The sequence below is a fragment of the Lepisosteus oculatus genome, chromosome 3 (genome assembly GCF_040954835.1).
Source record: "Lepisosteus oculatus isolate fLepOcu1 chromosome 3, fLepOcu1.hap2, whole genome shotgun sequence".
Classification (NCBI taxonomy): domain Eukaryota; kingdom Metazoa; phylum Chordata; class Actinopteri; order Semionotiformes; family Lepisosteidae; genus Lepisosteus; species Lepisosteus oculatus.
Window position 1 is genome coordinate 39348906 of NC_090698.1, and position 21933 is coordinate 39370838.

The window sequence follows — 21933 nt, forward strand, 5'->3', positions numbered from 1 at the left end:
CTCAAAAATGGCATCTGTTGTGCTTTTCCCCGCTGAGAATCCAAATTGTGAGTTGTGGATCCTGACTATCTTCCTGAGTCTCTTGTCCAGAATTTTTTCCAGGATTTTCAATCCATGTTCCAGACGTTTTATTCCTCTATAGTTTTTACACTCCACTGGGTCTCCTTTCTCCTTGTAGATGGTAACCATACTGCTTTTTGTCCATTCTTCTGGAATTCTCTCTTCCTTTGCAATATTGTTTAGCAATCTCGTCAGCCACTGAATCCCCTCTTCATCGAGGTTCTGCTGCTATTCCTGATGGCCCAGTTGCTTTGCCCACTTTCATCATTTTGATAGCTTTTGTCATTTTTTTTGGAAATTTCTTGGATTGGTCCACACACTACGTCTACCTCCACTAGGTTCTCCCTCTCATTTTCTACATTTAACAGATTTTTGAAGTACTCCAGCCATCTTTGCTTGATCTGTTCTTCTTTAATCAAGACTCTGCATTCTCCATCCTTGAGTACTGCCACCCGGACAATATTGTAACGCAACGGGGGCTCAGGCAGGCGCCCTTGCAGCATTAGGTCAGCCCCCCACCGTCAGGGGCTCGAACCCGGGACTCCCGCGTCTCTCTGCAGCGACCCAGCCCCGTGAGCTAAAGAGAAATCTCTCTACAGCCCAGTAGCTGTAGTCCTGCTATCACAGGGAAAGGCGGTGACATCACCTGCTCTGGTACGCCGGCTCTTACACAGTGCCTGTCGGCCATAAGCGTTACAATATCTTTTTTTCTGTCTCACTCTATGTTGAGCAATCTTGTAGATTTGGTCGTCTCCTTCCTTTGTTTCAAGTTTCTCATACCATTCTTTCCAGGCTCTTTCCTTTGCTCTTGCTACACTTCTTTTTGCTACCTTCTTTAGCCTTATATTCTTGTAATTCTCCAGTGCCATCTTTCAGTGCCTTGTATGCTTTTTTCTTTTCCTTCAGTGTTTCCTGAACTTCCATATCCCACCACCACTCTTCATTTTCCCTCGGTCTGCCTCCTCTTGTCTTTCCACAAACCCTGGTAGCAGCCTCTTCTAGGATGTGGCTCATCTCAGTCTACTCTTCTTCAACTGAAGGCTCCTCTGTTTCCTCTGTGTTGTTTTTCATTTCTCTCACCAGCCTGTTGAAACATATAACACTCTTGCTAAACAGAAATGTCTGATCCGATCACATACAGTATACTATAGACACTGACTGAAAATACTTTGCTGATGGAAGTGTTGATTGAAGGTCGATGCATTTATGTATTTTATCACAATAAACTCAATGATAATTAATTTCTAATTTGTGTGTCACTGGCATTCTCAAAGCTAAAATAATTGACAATGTGTTTTCATATTCGTTGCTAATAATATTTTAGTCTTTGCACTTTTCAAAACACATGATAGGATAAATCATATTTTTACATGTAAAACATTTTTGAAATATGCGTACCTGTATGTTTGTACTCATATACTGTATTAATGGATTTAAAATTCTATTTTCATTGCACCGTTATTTAGAAGTGGAAACCTGTGAGGACTAATTAATATTATTCCCAAAATTGATAGTGACTGCTATTTGCCTTGTGCCGTTTGCTTGCCGGGATAGGCTCCGGCAGCCCTGCAACCATTAATTGGATGAAGCAGTTAGAAAATTGATGTATGGATTTGTGAATGCTTCCTCATAGAACACACAAAAACATAAGATGTTCCTATAAGATACGTGTATATTATTTATTTACTGGGGCAGCACCCAGCATGTATATTTTTAGAAAAAATAAAGCACTCAGATTTTTTGGTATGTTTTAGCATGAACATGTTTAATTGATGCAAAGAAATAGGTAAAGATTTATTCACGCTGAAAGGAACAGAAAAAAGACACAACATTTTGGTTGTGGAACCTTCTCCAGGTGTCCTTATTATTACTAACAGTGATAAATCATTTTGTTAGAGAGAAGTAACTGGGCACAGGTGATGAGGTGAAAGCTGCTGAACGTCAAGACTGCTGAAAATAAAGAGAGGAAAATACATAAAGAAGCCAAAATGCCTTGCAATATTGTATGATAGCTTTGTCTAGTTGTTACAGAACTCTGCCTGTAGTGATTTACAGTATGACAGCCTGACTGCTTGACATTACACTGATTAATTCCCAGGACCATACCAACTGCTTGTGAAGGAGTGTACAGTACATGTCTGAATAGAAGACAAAGCAATGTAGTGGTTATCTCTTAAGTGAAATAAGCAGGATATAGAGCTGGAAATGGAAAATATGATCTGAAAAGTAAACAATCCCCATTGGAAACCTGTGTTATCTGCATTGTGGTTTGCGGCAAATGCAGGACTTAACCCGCTCCTTTGTATGCAGGAGAACTGATCTAAAGTATAGGCAGGTCTCCAACAGAGAGATAGGATTGATTTTGTTGTTTTTTGTTTCAATTGTGCAGCCTTTTGGAACAAAATGTTTTTGAGATTAAAACAGGGCTCGACTCGTGGAAAAGACAGATTAATTTTGTAATGCTATGGGATATACATCTGACACTACCATTCCTGTGGTTTCATTTTGATGTGACAGCACTCTATCGGGGCAAAACACACTCTCAAGCTGCTCATGGCACAACATCTTTCTTGTGAAGTGTGGATATGACAGTTATTGTTACACCACGCCCCGAAGGACTCGTCATTCCACCTTGCATTCCAGCACGGTTTCCAATTAGCCTTTTACCCCAGCCTACTTAATGCTGCTTCACACTCTCACCTGTGCTCAGTATTAGGTTTTCCTGGCTAGAGCTACCCCCGTCTTTTTGTGATTAATTACGTCTTGGTTTTTGGCTTCCTGACCTTGGTTTGCTCTCCGACTACGTCTCCTGGTTTTGTTTTGGTACTTTGATTATTGTTCTGGCTTAGACTCTCGGCTTACTCAAGGCTCATGGCTCCGCTTCTGATTTTTTACTTTCGCACCGGTTTGTATCCTTTCGGCTTTCGAACCTCGGACTGTTTAATTGACTATGCCTCTGAAGTTCGTCCTGATTATTCTGTATAGGGTCTTCATTAATATTCCGTAACAGTTATGCCCTGGATGCTGTACTTCCCAGGCTGGAACCCCATTGAACATTATTGTGATGAAACTGAATGATACATTTTATCATGGGCTCAGAGACCAGGCACAAGCTTGTCAGCACTCTACAAGAGTAATGGGACAGAATCCCACAACACAGTACTTGTGCTACACATGCTTTGCCGATGTATGTCTTGTATAGATTCCAGCAACGGTCACAAATACTGTACTTCTAGTCTGAGACTTTCACAGAAATCCCCAATTAATGTTAAGCTTAATCAACTTAATGATATGACATCTGATCACATCCATACAGGATACTCTATAAGGTTTTAAATGAAAGTCTGGAAAGAAGTCAAATCCTGATCAAACCCAATTCCCACTTCTGTGACTGGATATACTGTACACAAATCAAATTTCCGGCTTTCACAGTTCTTTTTGGAATTCCTCCTACACCCTGTTTTCACCCTTGCATCAACAGGACCCTGGATCATCCCTCATGAACAGTGTGTGTGTTTTGGGGGTTGAGGTTCTGAATTCCTCTTCCTCGTGGACACGTTGGTATTCTTAGCCAGGCAAGATAAACCAATAAAGAATACAAGTCTGAGATCGTTTCTTTATTATACAGTCCTTGAAACATTTTGAAACATTTAGATTTTTTTTTCTGCACAGGCAAGATACATACACCAAGATACTCTGTTTGTAAAATGCAGTAATTTCAATTCTCAATGCTTTTAAACTGCCTTTACTTAATATGCGCTCCCTAGTCTGGACTATTTATGTTTTACTGTAACATGGCATCATCAAAATAACATTTTTTGGTAAACAGGCCCCTTCTCCTTGGTACCAAAACCTTGTGTGTATTCAATGAGGCTGTCACAATCAACACTACTCAGAGGTCATTACTTGTACCAGTTTCTTAAACATTCGAATATGTGATACTAAAGCTCGTTTCTGACTTGTCTGTTACCTTTATGATTGTATACAGACCACAAATCAAATTTTTCTTTGGAGATTGTGGCTGTTTATATCATTCCTGGTGCCTAATTACATAACGTTTTTAATTTTAGGACCATATAATATTTATAATTCTCTCATTTGGCAGAATTCTGCAGTCTGCTAAATAGTTTGACTTTATTAAGTACAGTATAAAGTCATTCTCAAGGACAAAAGTCAGACACTGAACCATGTTATACCTTGTTATCTGCCTGGAAGGCTCCATTACACATTGGCATTTAAAATTGTTTGACTCCAGAAAAAAAGAGAAGTATAATTTACACATCATACCTCCTGGTACAACAAACTTCAGCCCATTAAATCTCATGGGTATAAACATGAACATACTGTACAGTACCTTAAATGGAGGAACACTGTTCATTTAATCACTTTTCAAGTAAGACCATCAATAATTGCAGTTCAGATACAGTACAAGCTTATCTGCAAATAAAGTAGACAAGCCTTTTCAGTCTTGGTTCAGAACAATTCGTAGTACAGCAACTACGATGACAGCAGATTCTGTTTTTCATATACTTTCTGGCCCATCTGGACCCTACTGCTGCCTTTGACTGTTGATCAAACCAACTTGCTGAATAGACTAGAGAGGGTAACGGTACTATACCTACTTTGTTATGGTAAGTCTTATCTTATTGATTGCTTACAATAATGTGTTTAAATCACATGTTGTTCCTTCTTCAAAAAGTTGGTTTTACTATTGTCATGTAATGCTCTTGCCTTGGTCAAGTTCTTTTTAGTTGTTGTCGTTGGGTCAGATTATTCTTAGGTATGAGATCACCTTTCATTTCTATGCTGATGACAACTGCATTTCTGTTAAACTCATACATATATTAAGCATCTCTGTGCCATCTCTGTCTATACCAGTTATTGGAATTTTTTATATATATAAAATCTATGGTGTTTGAATTTAATTTTTTATAGTTTTATTTTCCCAACAATATTTTATATTCATTATTTTAGTGATGTTAATAAAATAGTATTTGTGTTTAATTTAAATATTTTAGTTGATATTATATAAGAATATTTGTCAATATTGTAGTTTTCTTGTTTCTTTCTGAATGTATGAATTGCTTATTTTGATGAAAGCTTTCGAACAAAAGAAGTACAAATGATTTAAACTTGCCTCATGAAAACACTCCATGTATTCCTTATGTTAATCAAGCCAGATGTCAAGCTAGCACATTGTGTTATCAAAAGTCAGCTGCAAATTCATATTTCAAGAGCCAACTGAATTCTGTGCACCTAAGGCACCAATCCCAGACCTAATCCATTTAAAATAGAAGAGGCAGCAACTAAATGTTTCATCTAAACTGAACCAGTCACAAACTATATAATTTAATGTGCAGGATTTCTATTTAAATTCATAATATTTGTTTAGCAATGTTATGGCAAAACCTTTTTTTCTAACAGTTATGGCTCACTGATATTTTGACTTTTCCTGTATGTTGATGATCTCTTCTCCTTCCAATCTGAGTTCTCTTTTTAATTTATGGATTGCGCAACTAATTACATGATCCCCTACTGTGGACACCTTAGGCCATATAAGCCTGCACTCGGCTATTGTCTTCCTTATGTCACACAGAGTGCATTGACATTCTGACTTTTTTCTTAGTGACCTCTGTTCATCATGCTACTGTTGCCATCTGTCTAGCTTGTTATTAATCTTTGATGCTAGTCTTAGTGTCGTCTTTTCTAAAATCCCAATAGTTTGTCTTTAGAAGTGCCTAAGGTGTCTGTACATGATATCTGAGTATTTTAAAAAGCAGGAGTTTGAGTGAGGAGTTTGTTTGGACTTCAGTGGTACTATGAAGATTGTATTGTATGTGATGTGAATGTGAAGTGTGTTTATGTATGTACAGCAGGTTCAATCTGTTAATATCATGGAATGTCTCTATGACATTCCCCAGTGATATACTATGAAGAGTGTGGACTTGCACACGTGCACTTGTACGTGTACATTTACTAACCTTATAATATAAACAAAATTTAATTTGACCAATGTCAAGTGTCCTTTTACGATTATGTTTCTACCCGCTCCATGTTTAAGAACTGTTTTATCTAAAATTTTGCTTTTAGTCACCTTTACATAAATTTGCTTAATGCATCAATTAACCTAAAACAATTCTTGTTTCAAAATCACTACATTTGGTGAATGTTTCGCCATTACCTTTCATCATGATTGCTGATTTTCATATAAAAGTCTTTAAAAAAAAGGTACTTTGAAGCACCTGCAGTAAAACATTTTAAAATACAGAAAGAACTGGGTAGGTAGCCAATATTTTTGAATGTTCTGTTTTGAGGTGGTTGCAGAAAAATGAAATATTCATTATAGAAAAACCAAATGATACAAGCAGGGAGGGGCAGGGTGAATTAAACAGGATAGCCTCCAATCTAATTGAATAAGGATTTGTGGAGAGCATGAGCCAACCAACTGCTAGAGTCCTCAGACTGAGACAAGGCCCTCTCTCTGTCTCTCTCACTGACTGAAATAAGGGCCTTTGACTGGTTAAATTCAGCAAGAGAATTTGCAACAACAAAAAACGATATTGTCCCAGCTAACAGGTGGCTGAGAAAACCTCAGCTGGTCCTAAGCAGGGCTCTGACACTGACCTTCATCAGAATAATTTCACCCTCATCTCCTCTTGCCACCCACCTAACACACACACACACACACACACGCACGCATGGACGCGCACACACACCCCACACTTTTTTAGATGGGAAAAAATGTTACTGTACTTGGCGTAGTGGAAACAATTTGAGAATGAATAATTTCTTTTAGTCCCTTGAGGCACCAGTGATTCTTTCGACTGAATTAACATAAAGGAGCAGTGACAACAGCTAACTGAAAAGCCTAGCTGGTGGGAGGATTAAGTATATCATTGAATGGAATTATGTTGTAAATGACTGGGAGGGGTAGGGGCTTCTATGCTACGGTCCCATCTGGTCCTTTAAAGAATACCTTGCCATAATTACCCCCAGATGGCTTTGTGCTGTGCAGTGTCCCTCTAGCCAGGTGCCAGTGAGCCCTGCTGAGCTCTACATTCACAGCGGCATGCGGCAACTCAAAATGGGCCTTCGCTGCCACCTGATTTCTTCCACTGTTTTAAACAAATACAGATTGAGCCTGGTTTATTGAAAAAGTGACTAATTTGTTCAGCACGACGGATACTGTCTTCTTCCAAAGGATGTTGGTTTGGATACTCTGTTTCATTTGGGAATTTCCAAAGATGTTACAAGAAAAGGCGATACAGTTCTTACTCAAAGTCAGCAAATGCTGTTTATTTATAGCCTACATTTTCTAGAGAAAACATCTATCTTTTTTTGGGATTGACTCCCAAACAAAACTCCAAATAACTTCAAAGAATCTGAAGGTCAAATCAGAGATTTCCAGAAACAGAGAATGTGACAAACTATTTAATGTTGTCACATTACATGTTTCTACAATGTTGTTTATCTAATTATCTAAACAAGAAAATTACGATTTTATGTAATATGTAATTATCTTGGGAATTTTAGATGTAACATAAAACATGCAAATATATAGTATATTGCACCCCTACCATTCACCTTTTACCAATATTCAACACTTGACTTCATTACCATTAAAGTCTCTATTTGTAACTGAATACTTTAACGCAAACATGATTAAAATAATGTTAGTCTAATTAGAATCTTTATGGTAAAGATATAACTACTATGCACCACACCAATATTTAGAAATGTTACATGTACTATATTTTCAGCCCTAATTATTGATTGTGCTGTGCTAACAGATTACTTTATGGGATTAAGATATGAAGACATTAATTTTATTTATTCACATTATTGTGAATGGTTGTCCACTGTCCATCACCGGCATATTATATTCAATACTCAAGGAAACATCAGAGAAGTATTTCAAACAACTGAATTACAGTCTCATCTAATTATTGTCACGATTATAGTTCCCCCTCCTTAAGGGCGCTCCAGCCCTTTCACTTTAGACTTTATTCTGTGCACCTGATCCCTATTCCCAGCCCACCTTAAAAGCCAGGCGCTGATGCTCATCCGGGCTCTGCATCTGGTTTCCGCACCATGCGAGTCTGGGACCTGGAAGCGCCTGGTCCCGTTAAGGTTTTAACCTCTGTTCCTGTTCCTAGCCCGCTGGTTCCGACCCGGTTCATGGTTTTTAATTCCTTGTTTTGATGGATCTCCTGGCTTTGGACTTACTCTTGTGTTTTTGGATACCCTCTAAGGATTACTCTCTTGGATTGTTTGCCTCGGCCACACCTCCCCCGTGCACCAGCGCACTTTGGACATGCCCCCCTGTTTTCAGCCCCGTATTCCTGCATGACATTTTCCCAGTGTTTCCCCACTTATTTGGATTGTGTCGTCTGCATAGGGTCCGGAGAGAACTGTTCGTTACAATTATATTTAAATATCAATATTCTGTTGTATGTTTACTTTTTTTAGAATATTTATTTTCAGCTTTATGAACATATAGATACTTTTCTGTGACTTAGAGTGACATATGACATGTTATATTATGGGGTCTAATGATTTAGGAAAAGTGTGCTTCATTTACAAATTGATATAAATTTATGATTTGTTATAAAGTTGCCAACACAATTATAGGGATGGTGATAGAATAATATTACATTACTTGGTGCCCATGACAAGTAAGTGAAAGTATTTAATATTTTATTGATGAGTACATACTGTATGAGCCTTTAAAGTTGTATACATTTTAAGAGCCCTGATCAACTGACACCAATGTGAAGTGTAAGTGCTTGACTTTATTGTCATAGACTTTAGATTTATATCTTACCTAGTTTATTTGAAACCCAGCATTGCTTAATACATTTCAGAAACTTAGCAAGGACATGATTTTATACAAGCAGTCAAACAAATGTAGTAATATTTTTAGGGATCTGACACGCAGAACTTGGTGAATCAAAAGTGATTAGGCCTTAGAAAATGTTAAGAATATTCGGCTTCAAGATTGTGATTGTGCAAATTGTCAGCATGTTTGTAAAAGTGAAAAAGTAATATGTACCATGCGTAGGGTAGATGAAATCAGTGAGTGTTAAGAATGGACATTTTTATTGATGGAAAGTGCTGTTTTGTCAATAGCATTAAAGAGGAGCTGTGTTATATTGACCTGTTGTGACGGGACAATCATGAACAGTGACAGGGTGGGTTAACTATTTCCTAAGTCATTTACAAAGCATAATATCTAAACCCTGGGAAGTGTACATTAAAAAAATAGTGCAGAGTGTAGAGCAGAAGGAAGGGAATTGATTTTAAACGTTAATTTCAAAGTATATTCTGCTGGTCTTGTATTTAAAAGCTGTTCATTTATTTCCCACTTTGCAAAAGGACTTGCTACTTGTACTGTACATTGTGATTTTAATCAGACGTAATCAGAAGCTGGTGAAACAGGCCTCTGCACATCATTTATATGAAGTCACACTATTTTCATTGTCCAGTAAATTGGTGTTCAGTGTTTGACAGGTTTTATGTCTAAGTTGCAAATTTTGTGTTTTAACAACTTATCAATGTTTTTAGTTCAATAACACCTCTAGAATATATATCACTTCTTAATTTAGAATGAACAACTTCTCACTTTAACATGCTCAGGCATAGCCAGGAAGGGGCAAAATTATGGTGTCTTTGAGATAATATATACTGCGCCTATACAGCTGTAATGATTACTTACTGGACTTTAAAATAAATGGCATTTGAAATACTCACTGAGAATAAAGGGATGGAAGATTCAGTTGCACTGATTTTCAAACTTTTCACCACCCGCCACTAACAAAAGTCTTCCCTTCACATTTAAAGGCAAAATAGCCTCGAAGTCAAGAACATTTTTCTATTTGGTCAAAAGAGATGTATTCAAATGCCTGCATGTTTACAATGTAACAGGCCCAGTTCAAATCACTGAAAGTTTGGTCGCCCCATTCTGAATCACAATGACGGTAAAACCTGGCGCTGCTCATACCTAGATACATTGTCTATTTTGCGATGTATATTGGAGGTTTTTCAAGTTACTGTCTACAGTACATTTGACTTTTATTGTTGTTTGAAATGCACTCATAAATGTTGATTCTTTCTAACCCTGAAACATAAAAATAGATTTGCAGTTCCCCTTTAAATGAAATTAATAAACCTTAATAAACATATATCTTAAACTTAAACCTTAGATGTAAAATAGTATAACTATATAAGCATTTTACAAAAACAAGCAGATAATTTGAAGTGAAAGTTCAACTCTTTTGGGTGTGAACCCCCCATATTTACATGCATTCTTATGGTAACTTAGCTTTTGATTTCTTCATTTTTGATCTGCAAGACGCTTTATAAGAGCTGTATAAACTGAGCATGGCCTGGACCTTGTTAAAGTGTACTACAGAAACACTCAGAAGTGGAAACCAGAAGCCACAAACTAGAAAGTCAAGATCCTAAACCCTAATGAACACTATCCTGGGTCAGTAGTAGTAGCTATCTGTTGCTCACTACACCTTTCTTATTATTTCATCATTTTTTTATTTTATTACTATTACTATATTACTATTACAATTTTGCACTTTTTCAAATAATCAGTGGGACCCCTTTATTGGCATTCTCTCAGTGCAGGGACTAATTCTCTAGAAGAAGAACTGAAAAACTTTGTTGTTTGTCCGAGAGGCAGCTATATCCAGATCAATGCAGTTTAGAACAGAACCAGGGCAGGACTGAAACAAGATCTTGAGTAAAGAAAGTACTGTAATTCTGGTAAGGAAAAGTTAAAAAGGAAAGAAACACATTAAAAGTTTAGAGAAGCATCTGTCTTCTCTCGCCTCCTGTACTAGTTGTTGGATATCTGTCTTTTAGTCCCTGTATTTTCAATAAGAATAGCTGAATTGTTTTTAATTGTTAAAAATGTGCAAACAATGGCTGAAATACCTAGATAATACAACATGCATAAAGTAGTTCTAGCTTCATAGAAACTTCTGGACAGAGTAGCAATATTCCTTTTTTATTATACTTTATAATAGAACAGAGACCAATGCTTTATAAGATCCGAAAGAGGAACATGTGAGATTTATTATATTTTATTTGGGGACACTACAAATAACGAAATCTCATCTTTTTCAAATATAGCTACAATGCCCTTTTGCATCAATCTGCTGAAGTAAACATCTAAATGGATAGAAAATGACAATAGAAAAAATAACCCCTTGACAAAATCATAATTTGGAAAACTCAGAAAAAAAACATTTTAGATAGTAATGCTGTTAGATGGTACTAATGTTAAACAGTATGTTTGAAAAGATCGATTTTTGCACTCTCAAAGGAAAAGAAGAAAATGTCACACTGTACAAAAGTGTGAGCATGAACTCAGGGTAAAATGGAAATGAACTTTGAGACAATCTAGTTGCTTCACTCTTGCTTCAGAACAGCAGGGCATGGTAGTGATGTTGTCATGTCACTCACCACTTTTTATGTAGAAGAATCTAGTTAGTTCAGTCATTAACTAATTTGCTTCCAAAACTATTTCTTACTTCTGTGTAAAAAGTTGACAGGAATGATACCGTAGTTAATGTTACACAGCTCCTTCTGTTTCCTCAACCAAGTGCAGACTATGAGCATGGTGACTCCTCTGAGGCATGAAGGAGTATTGATTCTTTATTAAGCCAGTGAATAGTTCATAGCAAGACCCTTGAAGCTCTGTAATGCAGTCATTTTTGAGAGAAAAGTGGCATTTATCTATTGTGACAAAGCACTGAAGTCCCGGAATAGTGCTTTTTTCAATTGCTCCACATTTTGCCCCAGTCTCTTCATCATGTCTTTGCTTAGCTTCAAAAAGGCTTCTTCAAAAAAAATAAGGTTTCTGAAAATAAAATGTTTATGATGTCTCAGACAACATTTGTGAAGTAATAATAGTAATTAATAATTGCTTACACTTATATAGCACTTTTCTGGACACTCCACTCAAAGCGCTTTACAGGTAATGGGAACTCCCCTCCACCAATGTGCAGCATCCACCTCCAAGTAGTTTCTTGATAGAGTTGCAGAGTACACACCATATATTTATATATACACAGTATCTGTACAACATTTATGACAGTGAGTTCTGATATAATGTATGAAATGTGGAATTACTAAACTATTTAAATGCTGAAAACTCTTTCTAGGAAAACAACATTTTATTTTTATCTTATTGATTGTTTTTTATTATTAACACTTTGGCGAAACAAAAGTAACAGATTTTTTAAAATTGTAATAACTACTTGCTTAAGACTCGACTTTCCATTAATAGCTCCTCTACTAGCTATTAATTTTATGACACACTGCATCGTCAGGAGTGCTCTAGAGGAATGGTGTTCTACTCACTGCTGGATTTGCAGTAATGCCAAAAACTGAGAGGATCCTGGCCAGTTAATGTCTATCTTTTCCTGGCAGCACTCTGCCAATTGTCCACAGCATTAGAGAATCCTAATCTCGGCTAGCTAATGGCAAAACACGAGCCTGAACCTCTGACATACTGTATAGGTCATAGACCTTAACTTGCCCTAAGACAATGAATCTATTTTCTAATTTATTTTATAATAATAATAATAATAATAATAATAATAATAATAATAATAATAATTTATTACTCAGTTATTTGTATCTCCTAATTAGGAATTTCTAGCTGCCAATCAACTTGTTCTTACCACTATAATGCCTTGTTCCAGAAGGGGAAGTATGCCAGAGCCCACAGCCAGCAACCATATCACCCTGTAACTCACAACTGGCAACCCACTGAAGCTCAGGAGATGTGAGCCTGGTCAGTACCTTGATGAGAGACCTCTTGGGAAAAACAAAGGTTGCTGCTGGAAGAGCTGTTAGTAGGGCCAGCAGGGGGTGCTCACCATGTGGTCTGTATGGGTCCTAATGTCCCAGTATAGTGACTGGGATGTGATACTGTAAAAAGGCACTGTCCTTTGGATGAGATGTAAAACCAAGGTCTTGATTTTTTGTGGTCATTAAAAATCCCAGGGCGTTTCTCAAAAAGAGTAGGGGTGTACTATGGCTGCTGTCGCATCGTCCAGGTGGACATTGATGGTGGTGGGGGAGAGTGCCCATTACATGTAAAGTGCTTTGAGTGGAGTGTCCAGAAAAGCACTATATAAGTGTAAGCAATTGTCAATTATTATTACTTATCAGAACCATCTGCCATTTTCTATGTTACAAGCTCCATGGTGACTACACTAATTAGCATCGACTGAAGAAGTGATGGTCTAACTAATAGATTGACAAGGTGACCAGCAAGTTGCAGGGGTCACTGCTATATAGCAAGCTGATTTTACTAAAGCTGACTCAAGTCTGCTTAGAGATTCATGAAAATCAAATAGAAGTACCACATTTTATCCATCCAGTGTCTAACTGCTTCCTCCAATTCAGGATTGCCTATCCTGAACAGTAACAGGAGTAAGGTAAGGTACCACCTGGAAAGGACCACAGTCCATTGCAGGGCACACACAGACACAAACACAGATATGCACACACTGACACCAGGGACAAGCACCTGGAGGAAACCCATGCAGATACAGGGAGAACATAGAAACTCCATACAAATAAATACCCCAGGTCTGGAACTGAACCCAGGGACCCAGGATTGCAAGGCAGCAATCTTAACCATTGTACCACTCATAACACATACTGTATGTCACACATACAGTAAATGTTTCAGATTTCAAAATATTTCCACAAATTCTAGACGGTGCTTAGTTATATGTGAAGACATACAGTAAGATGTCTGAGGGCTATGTTTGCTGATAAAACTCAATGAGATTCCTCACTGTTGACATTTTTAATATATTTTATACTTAAAATGTTTATACTGTATTTATAAAAAAGTACAAATGCAGAACAAAGTTGCAGTAGTCATTTTTCAGTTATCTTTATCTATTGTTTTAAATCTGAAAATAAACACCAAAATCATTCATATCCTGAACATTTAAAATAAATTTTTCTAATCACAGTTTTTTTTCAAATCTAACGTGGACATTTTTTGCATTATTTTCTTCTTTGTCTTGTTGTTCTTGATGTTGTTGTTCAATTCTTATCTAGTGTTTAACCCTTTTTTCTTTTATAGCAAGAGTACAACCATCTGATTCAATTTGCTCCTGATCTAAAGATTACCCATCTACTGTGAACTGAATGAAAACAATAATAATGTATTTTACAATAAGTCCCAAAACATATATTGCATTATGGGTTTAAATGATCAAACAGTTTCACCTTAAACAATCATAAAAAAATGAACAAATGGCAGTTGGGTGAAATGGTATATGCAATATGTTTAGGAATTGTGTAGTTCTGTGTCTCCCATTATTTTGAAACAAAGGCTAGGAGTTCATTTCTGTAGTTCTTATTTTCTCCCTTTTTGCAGTGGGGTTTGGTATCCACAATACTGCTAAAGTGCTACAAATAAGCTCACAACATCATGACTTACAACTACTAAATTTGGCTACTGATTGCTTTCAAAGCTGGTATAACAGCTACTATATGTAAAAAAAAAGTGTCCCTATGACCTTCGAGTTGCCAGCACAGGTGTTGCACAGTTCAGATGATTTTGTCATAATCCTTGTTGGCTTTCTTGACATAAAGCTGAGGAATGAGTGGGTTAATGTGTATTGAACCAAGTTTATTGGTGGAGACATGATGGTGTTGTGTCATCTGGAACAGTGTGTTAGGGAGGGATTTTTCTGGCTCCCTAGGTGGCTCAAAAGATGATGACAAAATGAGCTCCTGACCTGTTCTGCAGTGTCTAACATATGCTGGCCCAGACACTACCAGACAGTCCCAAGTGAGATGTGACAGTGATTATTGAATATTAGGGATATTTTTAACAGCTGTGGATAACTGGTAATGGACTAAACCCCACGGGACAGGCATGTCATATGACTGAGGCTAGTTAAGAAAACCTTGAGAATTTTGTTTTGGTTTACAAACATGAGGAAACCTTCTACATGCACAGAAAGGTAATTTATTCCAAATTAATTCTGAAATAATTTTTATCTTGCATAATTATCGATTTTTTAAAGGGTTGGCAAATGGTATTTAGCTTAGTAATTAACATAACTGAATTTTGATCTTAAAAGAGGCAACAATTTGCCTTTTAAACTAGATATGAAAAGAAGTAAATTTGCTTTCACTGTAATTCATAAATGGGAATTGCTATCAAGATAACATAGCACAATGGGATTACTGTTCTAATACAATAAATTAATTATGTTCCTAAATTGTAATCACCAAATGATTATTCAACATTTCTTTAGTATATGTGCTTGTGCCCAGTAATGGCACTTAAAATAACAGTACTTTTTGATGAAGTGTTACTGTAAATGATACTGTAAATAAAAAATAATGTACAGGGTGTCTCTGGTGTACCGTATAAGTGTGGAATTAAAAATTGTACATGCATGTCTAATTTCAGTAACTTTGTATAAACTGACATCAAACCCTCAAGTAGATATTGCACAGCAAACAATAATTAAGTTTGTGGGTTAGGTACCCATAAGGCAGAATGACATTTAATGACAAGACAGTACCCAATTCTATCCTGCTTGCCAAAGGTTGCACAGTGGAAGAGAAAAAGCAGAACACATTTTAAAGCCTCAAAAATTAGATTTCTTATTGTATTTTAGGACGTCGCTTCTATTTTGATGAAAAGCCTGTATTATGTTAACATCCAACCTTGGCCTTCCCACTGACCAGCTCTGTTTCTTTCTCTTCTCTGTACCTTGCAAAGGTAAGCTACTTTTTGTATGGGTACAAAAGCTTAATTTTTGTAATCCTAGCAACAAAAACTTCACAGTGTTTCACTGCGGTGGCAATGGTACACAATTTAAAAGAACTCTAATTAACATTCAAAAACTGTAAGCTAGTACAGTGGTGGCATAATTGATAGAGTGCTATTTGCCTAGTGAAATAAAATTATAGATGCACGACACTTTTAAAATATATATAATTATAGCTTGGTAGTAATATTGAAAAGGTTATGTCAACTACTGTACATATGCTTGATGTAATTAATGCCACTTAAACACAGGGTAAAATATGTGAAGCAAGTTGGAAAATGAGACCAGTGTTTGGAGTTTTGAGAGGAAAATGCAATTTAATTAAAAACAGGGGAGCTTTAATCTACCGAGGTTATATTTGTTCATAAAAAAGATTTAATAAACTACACTGCTTATGCTTTAGGAAGGCCAGCAGTGCAGACATCCACAAGACTATTTATCATTAGTTATTAACACTGTGCTAACAAATGTGCAAACATGCCAATCAGACAGATGGTTACCACACTTTACAAATGGTGTGTACCAGCCTGTGTATTTCACTTGTCATAAACTAAGATAATATGGCAAAAAAGGCAGTGTCAGTATGCTGTTGTTCACTGCTACATCAACAGTGTTACTGTATTAATTATTATGAGTCTGTTGAATACATTTAAGGTCTGAATATTTAAGGTCTTGATATTTTTACATATTGTGCTTTTCCATGTTTGAATTCCATCCATCCATTTTCTAACCGCTTTTTCAATTCAGGGTTATAGGAGAGCCGGAGCCTATCCTCACAAGCTCGATTATACTAACATCCGTAGCGTGATCGGCAATTTTCTGGTTAACTAGCAATTTTAACTGCTTTCCACTGCTGTGGAAGAAAAAGCATTTTCTACAGCAGGCAGAGACATATTAAAGAGACATTTAACCAAAATGTTCAAAAGTACTATAGTGCTTGATCCCTTGACACATGCTGAAACATTATGATGTAGTCTGTCTCTTTGTGTTCCAATAAAAAAAAAACACTACCCATGTTGAAAATAGTCCAAGTGCAAACTGCACAACCAAGACACTGGCCTCTAATACAATGTTTCAGGGTCTAAGACATACACTACGTGTGCCTTACATTGTTGGCATTCTTCAGAACTGCACCCAAAGGCATGATTCCAGAATCTGTGCTCGGAAGGTTAATTAGCACACAATTCACATGAAAAGTCCAGTAATATTCACTCCTGGTCCTGGAGGATGGCACTTCACTAGGTTTTATAGGTAACTTACAATCCTAAATGAGCCAAGACAACAGCACAGTGGTAATCTTAACCAATAAAATGAAAAAAATGATTCAGTTAAGTCATTAAGAGACCAGGGTGGAATGAAAACTAGAAAACACAGCAACACTCCAGGACCAGAAGCGAAATATATTATCACGAATTAAAAAGATTGAGAAATTTACTACTTATCTGAATTCCACTTACATGGCCCTTAAAAAGCTATTAAAAGATTTATTTGATTTCCTTGGATTTTCTGGTAGTGTATTCAGAAGACCTTGTATTGTTGAACAATTTGCATTTACACATTCCAGTATATTATGTGGCAGTATTACAGCAGTCATTGGTCAATCAGGAAAAAAAAGAATTTTAAAACTTACCTGAGACCTTTATCTCTTAGCTAAAGGTGTTTCTGGTGTTCAGAATAGGGCTTAGTTTGGCTTAACCTGCTTGGTTAATAGGTATCCTGCTGGCCATAGAATGAGGATGCTTGAACCCCATTCAGAATGAGTGAACTAAGGGGTAACTGCAAGGCAAAACTGAGGTGGAGAAGGGATGCTTTAGAAAAATGCAAAAGGAGGCGTTCAAGTTTGGTATGTACTATATAACTAATTTTGTAATGATGGTTGTTAGGTACAGCTGTGTGAGGGGGACTTGCCATTGTTATCCCACTCAAACAGTTAATAACTTCCATATACTGTATAAATAAAAAGGAATGCAATCATGGTAGTAGTCTATTAAAAAAGGAAATAGTTATGAATTTTGTGAATCACTATCATGTCACAATGATGAAAAGCATTACACCACTTGCTACAACTTGCTACAATCTGACCAATGACACAACTATCTATACACTATGTGTCTTACACAGCACACTTCTAAGGTTGACAGTGTGTCTTAAGAGGAAGATATTACTATGAATTATGGGAATACGTATTAATTCGCCCACAACATTACACGGTGCTGAAAAGCAAAATCGTCGAAATAGGCTTCAAATTCCATTACATATTACAACTATCTGGTGGCTTTGCTTTGACATTACGTATATACATAAAATAGGATTAAAAAATCTGGTCAAATGTTGTTTTTTTTTTCACCATCGTCAAACAGTAAAAGATCATTTTAAAATGGCATACACTTCCACATGCTCACGGACACATAGGTGTACAGAATATGGACATTTTTATGCAGAAACTTAAAAACATATGATAACACATTATTATTAAAGTATAAGCTTATTTTTGCTTATGTCTGACTAGACAGTGTATAATTTTAGTTTTTAAACCTCACCCGGCCTGATAAGGAAGAGGTGACTGCAAGGTGGAACTCTGAAAGAAGCTAAAAAAGACCCCTCACTTGGCCTTTGTATTGATTCCACGGGTGTTGAAAAGGTCTTTGGTCATGCCCTTACCAAAGCATACTAATTTGCTCGATCAAGTCTGTCAGAATATCGACTGGAAGGAGCTACAGCAGCCGCTTTTGTGTTCTCTTCAGCAGGGAGCCTATCTGTGAAACAGGATTATCAGGGGTCATGCAGACAGTGAAAGGATGTCCATCACTTTCCTTCTGCTAATGTAGCAGGGTGGGCTCTGGAACGTGATAGAGATGTAGGAGACAGGAGGCACAGTGAAACAGAAATCAGCTCTCAGTGCATGCAAATTTCCTAGCTACTATGAAATCCAATTGCAACAGCTACAAACTAACATGATTGTGTCAATTCTGATTAAAATTGCACGAAAAGCAAAATATTCGGTAGTTAGCTGATGAGTAAATGGCCACTGGGAGTTTGTTGGAATAAAAAATAAAATGAAGATTGAAGTGTTAATTAACTAAAACAAAGAATAATAATATATTGCAATATACAAACAAGTAACACTGCCCCAACAAAAGCATTAACTGTTGTCCCATGTGTCAATCCCAGGGGAGTGTTGCATATTTTCAGCACCCTACGTATGCTGACGCAGCTATCCACTTAAACTATTTTCAAGATGTATTTCTGTCCTCTCTGCCTACATTTGAAACCTAAATTTCCATTGGTAAAATTTTGTTCTAAATTAAATTGGGAAAATTAGCTCAGTTGTATTTTTACTTAACTTTCCTTAAGGATAATTTAATTTTTTTTATGTAAATGATGGAGTCTTCACACTTCTTCACTTCACACAATTCTTCACAGGAAAAAACAAACATGCTTAAATTTAACAAAGATAACAGAAATATTGAAGCAGAAAAGAATTGAATGAAATTATTTCCATTTTAGTATGTGCATAGCAATTAATCTTTAAGAACAATGAATGTGTTTGGGCAAAGAATTGTTTAATTTTTCATTTCATTTATGGAGAGAAGTAAAAGGTGCAATGAAGTCTTACTCATACTTGATTTATTTTAATGTTTGCAAAGAATCAGCTCAAGAAATATAGTAGTTGTGTAAGAATAAATTCCAAATCATGAAAGTAACTGTTTACAAGTTCATTGAAAATGATCAGTTAGAAAGATCAACAAACCCAACATTATTAACTTCAATTCTTTTGGCTATGGGGTAAAATATCCCCAAGACTCTGAGATGCACACCTACTGTAGCAAGTGACTGGAAAAGACATTTACAGTATATTGTTGTATTTCTTTACATCAGTTCTTTACAAAATATACAAAATTAAGTCTTTAAATGTGGAGCACATTTGGATCACTGAATGCCTACATGCATGTACAGGTTGAAAAAAAATCTGCCATCCACAAAGACATTTTTAACCCCAAAGAATCTGACATTTTAACCATTAAGATGGTGCAGCTTTTTATAGAAAATTTGCAATCCCTGCAATCACAAGAGCTTATTAGAGCTGATGAACTCTAAGCGAAAAATGAGTGAGATCAGGCTACAAAAGGTGGCTTTATGGAGCCAAGCCCTTTAAGCAAACACAGAGACTTGGATAGGGTGACTGTACATAATTACAAACAAATAGTCCAACACAAAGCAGGGAGCATCCTGGTCAATATTGGGTACAAATACAAACACAAAGAGGACAATTTCAAAACAACTGTTTGCAATAGACACAAGTCTATTGGTAAGTGCAATCACCAGACTCTCTTAAGGTCCCAAGGACCTTTATTGTAACTGTTCAAATGTTTGAGTTTAGGGGCCTTAGTGTTGACTAACTTCCTTGTTATAAAATTGTGCTTTCATTTGTATTGTAGTGACAGCAAAAAAAAATGTCCTCTGGAAATATCAGCGATATCTTTATACACGCTTTATATATCTTTATACAATGAGAATTTCTCATTGCAGGTGCTCCATCATGCCTGATAAGCTGAAGGCATCCACTCAGAAAACTTAGTCTGTTACCATAATTAAGGCTAAATGTACTCTTCATGTATTCACTGTACAGTAAGGTGCAGTTACAGGCAAAGCAAAGTATAACATGGCTCACTTGATGTGATCTTGTTATGGTGATATAATCCACTGGAACTTGAAAGGAATTGCAGATCTGCTGGGTTATACAATTGGCCTTTTGGCTCACCTGTATCTACTGCTGTGGGGTTGGAAGATGTCTAAACAACAGGTCCCTGCATAGAACATATTATTATATGGCTCAGATTCAAACAGGTTGCAGCACAATTTGGAGAAGGAGAGAATTCAGAAGGAGAGAATGTCATTGTCATTGTCATCAAATCATTGTAACCCTATGAAGCATAGTAGGTGGTTAAAAACCCACAGGTTTGCCAGTAATATGACTCAATGGATTTAGATTTGTTGGCTTACCATTGTAGAAAACAGAAAGGTGCAGAAAAGGCAGAGCACAAGGTGCTTTGGCACATATCCAGACCAATTTCTTGTCAAAATCACTAATTTTAAAACAAGCAAAAAAAATACAAAGCTGATTGCAATAGACCAAAGCTCAGAGTTCATTCTGGGTTCCATAGTGCTAAGCAGACCAGAGGGCATGTGACCTCCCCCTAAATGACAATCATGCATCCTTCATAAAACATCTAAAAACTCATAATTGTGAGGTTTACTTTTATTGTTTGATTAGATATATAAAATTGTGACAACAGCCTAAGTATTATTTTGTTACAATAAAAGAGTGCACAAATGTATTTTATTAGTGTTTTGTAAGTAAATATTGGATAATTGGATAATATAATAATAACACAGTTCCAAATTATCAAATTTTATTTTAATTGTTGACGTCATTTGCAAAAACAAATATCAAAAGCAGCTAGTTAAAACTCTGTTAGCTCATAATGGATTTGTTAGGAATCAACTCTGAAGGACACACTAAAGCACACAAAACGTTTTTGTGTATACTGTAATCCATCCATCTATATTCTTCCAATTCAGAGTCATGAGGGAGCTGGATCATATCCCATCAAGCAACTGGCACGATGCAGGTTACACCCTGGACGGGATGCAAGCCCATTGCAATGCAGACACACAGACACATAGACTCCCATCTAGGGCCAGTTTTTCCAGTAGCCAATTAACCTACCAGCATATTTGTGGGCTATGGGAAAAAAAATGGATTACCTGGAGGAAACCTACACCAACAAGGGTGTCACGACCACCAGCCTGCCCAGACCAGCCCCGAAGAGGACTAATCAGCACCAGCAGCAGGGTGTTGATTACAAATGCCGCCGCACGTGTTAATTCATCATCAGACGCTTTACCATGCGGCAGGCTGCACTATTTAGGCCTGTCTTACCCACGTATTGATGCTCGGTATTGTGTAAACTTCTCGTGAGCTCTACCTAGCGTTTCTTACCTTTTGTCTTCCTGGAATTTGACTCCCCCTTTTTTCGCC